Source organism: Marmota monax, unplaced genomic scaffold (assembly GCF_021218885.2).
Source record: "Marmota monax isolate L192 unplaced genomic scaffold, Marmota_monax_Labrador192_F-V1.1 WCK01_AAM20220418_F8-fsc00018, whole genome shotgun sequence".
Lineage (NCBI taxonomy): Eukaryota > Metazoa > Chordata > Mammalia > Rodentia > Sciuridae > Marmota > Marmota monax.
In genome coordinates this window covers 8,261,958-8,267,877 of record NW_026692201.1, presented here as the reverse complement: position 1 = coordinate 8,267,877, position 5,920 = coordinate 8,261,958, and the positions used below count along the sequence as shown (strand labels likewise).

General features: G+C 37.0%; 1 pseudogene; it reads left to right on the top strand.

The window, feature by feature from the left end:
- Window positions 1–2,037: 2,037 nt before the first annotated feature.
- On the top strand, window positions 2,038–2,344 carry LOC124082807 (small ribosomal subunit protein eS21-like; annotated as a pseudogene).
- Window positions 2,345–5,920: the final 3,576 nt, after the last annotated feature.

The window sequence follows — 5,920 nt, the reverse complement described above, 5'->3', positions numbered from 1 at the left end:
ACCTAACAACACCTTAATCTTGGACTTCCTAACTTCTGGAATTGTGAGAAAGACATTTATGTTGTTTCTAAGCTACCTGGTTTATGGTATTTTGTTATAGTAGCCCCAATGGACTAAGACAATAGTGCAATACACTATGCATCTATCTCTCTGCTTCAACTATCCACAACTCATGGTCATACATCTTTCTTAATCTATATGTTTTAGTCAGCTTTTTTCCTGCTATGACTAAAAGGACCCAACCAGAACAACTGTAGAAGAGAAAAGGTTCATTTAGGGCTTATGGGTTCAGAGGTCTTAGTCCATAGAAGGCTAGCTCCTTCATTGGGGCTGGAGGTGAGGCTGGACATCATGCATGGTGGAAGAGTGGCTGACAGAAGCAGCTCACATGGTGATCGGAAAGCAGAGAGAGAGAGTCTCCACTTGCCAGATACAAATATATACCCCAGAGGTAGGAAATATGGTGGAATGAGATGGATGGACATCATTATCCTAAGTACATGTATGAAGACACAAATGGTGTTACTCTACTTTGTGTACAACCAGAGAAATGAAAAATTAGAACAAATAAATAAGTTTATTAAAAAATACATATAACATATGTACATATATACATATAATAAAATATATAATAATAATAATTTATTAAAAATACATATAATCAGCTCTTGGGCAAAGACGGGGGAAGATTAGAGTGATAATTCTAGTTTTTATCATCAGCTTTGGGGGAAGGAGGTTCTGATTTTCATTGTACACCTTCTATATGTGTACTATGAATTGAAATGCATTCTGCTATCATGTATAACAAATTAGAACAAATAAATAAATTTATTTTAAAAAATATATATACCCCAGAGCCATGGCCACAATTTCTACCTTCTCCAGCCATACCCTGCCACTTTAGTTACCACTCAGTTAATCCTTATCAGGGGATTCCATCATTGATTGGGTTAAGACTCTTACAACCCAATCATTTCTCCTCTGAACCTTCTTACATTGTCTCACACGTGAGCTTTTGGAAACACCTCACATCCAACGCATAAAACTATACAACCACCTATTCTACTTCCTGTATCCCACAACTGGATTGTTTTAAGGCAAATTTCATTCATGATATTTTTTCATCTTTAAATTTTTCTACTCATATATTTAAAAGATAAACATTTTATAAAATAGAAATAATAGTAAAAAAAAAAAAAAACTTCCTTGTATCCAGTACTATTAACCACCTTCAATATGGACAAGCTTGTTCATCTATACCCTTACCTACTCATATTATTTTGAAGCAAATCTCACAAGTCATGTAATTTCCTCCATAAATATTCTAACATATATTTTAAAAGAAAAGAGCTCTTTTTTAAATATTGTTTTTTTAGTTGTCAATGGACTTTATTTATATGCAGTGCTGAGAATTGAATCTAGTGCCTCACACATGCTAGGCAAGCCCTCTACTGCTGAGCCACAACCCCAGTCCAAGAAAACAGCTCTTTACAAAAACACAATAACAGTACCATTAGCACACCTGAGAACTTTATCAGTAACTCTTCAATATTAACATACTTTTAGGGACTAAATTGGGGCCATAGTCTGGGTTATATGTATTTTTTAAATAAATTTATTTATTTGTTCTAATTTGTTATACATGACAGCAGAATGCATTTCAATTCAGATTTCCAATGGTTTCATAAATGTCATAATTTTTAAATAGTTTGTGTGAATCAAAATTTAAATAAGGACAACATAATGAGACTGGCTGGTGTCTAATAACATTCCCTCTTTCTTTTCTATTCCTTGCAAGTTAGTGAAAAAGCCATGTCTTTTGTTCTGTAAATTTTTCATTACGTGAATTTTTTTTTCAAATTCCTTGCCAGTTGTGTTTGTCAGCTTTCCATCACTATGACAAAATAGCTGAAATATCAAACTCACAGGAGGAAAGATTGATTTGGGCTTACAGTGATCACTTGGCTTTGTCACTTTGGGTCTGTAGTGAGACAGCACGTCATGGAGGAGTGTGTAACAGAAGAAATTGGTCTCTCTGCTCTGGCGCTCATGGCGGAGGCAGCAGGCACGCTTCAGCATGCAGAACCACGCTGGCGAGTTCGTGGACCTGTACGTGCCGCGGAAATGCTCCGCCAGCAACCGCATCATTGGTGCCAAGGACCACGCGTCCATCCAGATGAACGTGGCCGAGGTGGACAAAGTCACCCTCAGGTTTAACCGCTAGTTTAAGACCTATGCTATCTGCGGGGCCATTCTCAGGATGGGTGAGTCAGATGACTCCATTCTCGGATTGGTCAAGGCAGATGGCATCGTCTCAAAGAATTTTTGACCGGAGAGAATTGGAGCAGCAGAATATTTGTCATAAATAAATAATGAAAAGCCCTCCCCTCCCAAAAAAGAAGAAATTGTTCACTTCATGAGAGCTAAGAAGCAAAAAGAAAAGAAGGGGTCAAGGTCTCAGTATTCCCTTCAAGGGCACACCTCAACAACCTAACTACCTCCCGCTAGACCCCACTGTTAGGTGGTAGCTAGCAATGAGCAGTGAAATGCAGACAAGGTCACAGGTATTCTTTAAATTACTTTAGGGTCTTCTATAACTACTTCCAAAGTAGATGAGAAAGCTACCTCAGCATCTGAGTTGCTAGGATTACAGGTGTACACTTTATAACACCTGCCTTAGAATTTAGTTATATTTCTAATGTCAGACTTCTACTTTCATGTCAGTACATAGAACAGTTTTGAGAAGAAACCTTTTCAAAACTATTATTTTTACATATCTAAGGATAGTTACAACTGAATTTCTCTGCAAATTTTTCAAAGATACAGACACATCATATTAGTATTCAGATATGTTCCTTGTTTAGATACCTACACAAGAAAACTCACCAGAACTCGAATGTGTTAAGATAGAATTGACAGTATCAGGCAATCAATGTATCAAGAGTCAGCTGTTTGTCATCTAATTCCACTGCCAGAAACATGTAAACGGCAGTCAGAAAAAGAACTGAAATTCAAATCAGAGAAGTGAAACTAAATATTCTACTTGTTAGTCACTTGAATAATGATATTTTGTGAGAACAAGTTCAAAATATGGTTAATATCCATTTTGAGTTACACAAGTTTAACACTGAACACAATTAGGAGAAAAAATGAATGGGGGTATCATCTCCTTGTCTCTACTCTCAAGAAAAGAGATCATGCTCTCAAACATTATAAACTTTTTTTTTCCAGCTGGGAAAAAGACAAAGAATGCACCACACACCACAGAGTGGGAGAGACTAAATCCCCAGGTATGCAGTGATCTCTCTGACTATGGCTTTTATAACCTGAAGTGAGTGAAAAGATCAACTGAGAGGTGCATTGCTGACCTGGAGCCTTAGGGCCCAACAGGCAGGCTACAGAACTCTATAATAGCACCCTGGGGTCAACAGTACAATGTCTAAGATTATAACCACAGAGAATCAAGGACCAACTTAACCTCTTGATTTTGGCATTTATAGAAGCCCAGGATTGATGCTGGACCCCACTGGGGGGAGAAAGCAGTCCCCAAAATGATTGATTGGATTTTCCTCCAAACTCAGAACAAAATAAATATGATTTAAGAAATAAGGATATATTGGGCTGGGGATATAGCTCAGTTGGCAGAATGCTCACCTCACATGCACAAGGCCCTGGGTTCAATCACCAGCACCACAAAAAAAATAAAAAAGAAAAAAGAAGAAGAAGAAGAAGTGATGTTTCTTGTACGTAGTTCTATAGATTTCTCACATAATAGAATGCAAGTTCCACCTTCTACTATAAGAGTTCATAATAGATCTTGCAGTTTTTTTGGACCAGCTTTCCTTAATCAGTTTTTGGTTATTTGGTTTTTGTTTTTGTTTTCTTTATACAAAATTGGCAGTTATTTCAAAGGAATTTTCTTATATCGCATTTCTTTGACTTAAATTCTCAAATCAAGAAAGAGAAATCATGATAACTAGAAGAATCTTATCTGTACACTTTATAATGCACTTTACAACCTAACAAGATTTTTTAAAACCCAGAATCATTTGGACTTTGGACTCTGAGTCCATTATAGCACAAATTAAAATATAAATTACACATACACACACACTCACACACACAGAGTTTAACAGGTTATAAGAAAGTATGCACTTCATAGGAAAAAAGAATTATCATTTACCTCGTATGTCCTCTTGAATTAAGGCTTGGCAAAAGTGTCCGCTGTGGTGGACTAGTAATACATAAGGGGCTGGATAATATGGGACCATATGGCACATTTCATCATGTGGCATTTTCTCACTATTCTAGTCATTTCCCTACCCATTTCCTTCCTAACATCAATAACTCCTGGACAAGATCCCTGGCTTTTAATTAACACTATCATTTTTCCTGAAAGAATTTTGTTTGATGACTTTTAATTTGTTTTCATTTCAGTGATAGCTTGTCATTTTTATTATGGTCTGAACTTTTTTTTTTTGGCCTTTTACATATGACTTAGATTTATATTTGGCAGAGAACATCAATAGATTCCAAACTATGAGTCTTAAACTAGATACTTATTTTTCTTTTGCATTAATATCCAGATTCAGGTAGTCTAATGATGTCAGGCAACTTTACTCTCTGAGATCAACACAGTCTGACTCATATTTTTTCTGTTTTATCATCTGTGGACTCTATTCTAAAGTTCTCCTCTAAGTCCAAGATGCATACATCAGTTCCAGCAATTCTGTCCATATTTCCTCCAGCTGGAGGGAGGAAAGAGGCACCGTGGATAAAAGACTACATGTCAGCTCTTCCTTGAGGAAGTTACTATACATTCTCACTTACATCACTGGTCTGAACTGATTATCAGGGTCACATACAACTGTAAAGAAGACTCCTTTTATTTTGGGAGGCTCTGTGTCCAAATGAACATTCTAATGGGAGGAAACAAATTTCTACTAAACTTTTTGAACCTTGGTGCCATCAGGAGCTCCCTTGCTGCAAAATCCCAGCAAAGTTTCACCAATTAGCATACACCCGAGCAGGTTCTGCATGTTTTATTGCAAGTCCCCCTCAAAGACTGCCTTTTCAGTATCACTGGGACCCACCACTAATGACTACGCTGTCACTGTATAATCTTCACTTACAGAGTCAATTAAGAAATCCCTCGCTCCTCCTCTCACCCTCTTTGCATTTTTAGAAGAAATATCTACTCTCATTGATTTCATTTCTTCACTTCCCGTTCATCATCAGCCTTCCCTCAAATGGATTCTCCTTAACTACTCCAATGTCCTTGATAAGGCCAACAGTGACTCCCATAAAACGAAATTAACTGTGTGTTTTTCATTCATCTTCCTTGGCTTCTTAGCATCTGGCAAAGAGGACATTTCTTCCTTCTTGAAACCCTCTCTTTTATTGGATTTCATGATGCCAAGGTGCTTCCAGAAGCTCTTTGTAAGTCTCGTTTGTGAGCATCTCCTTTATAGGAACACAAATTAATGAATTATCTTCTAGGTCTTTCTCCTCCCCTCTACTACCCAGAGATGACTTCGTCTACTGTAGGCTTCAGTTGTGACCATGTGCTGAAGATTCTCTGAGCTACAGATCCTCATATATAACTGATGACTATTTTGTTTCTCTCACAAGAATGCCCTACAGACAGAACTTGTGTTTGTTACATACTAGAAACTCAACAAATATTACCTAATTAATAAATACAGTTACATAGCCTATTAAAAATACAGACATCTAGAACTTCTTATTTTCATTTATGAACTCAGCATTTCTGTGCAATTATGTAATCAGACAATATTGTGCACCCTGAGAGACACTAAGGAATTAAAGAAATTCCCATATCAAAAGCTAAAGTTAGGGGACTGGGAATAAAGCTCAGTTGGTAGAGTGCTTGCCTCACATGCACAAGGTTCAATCCCCA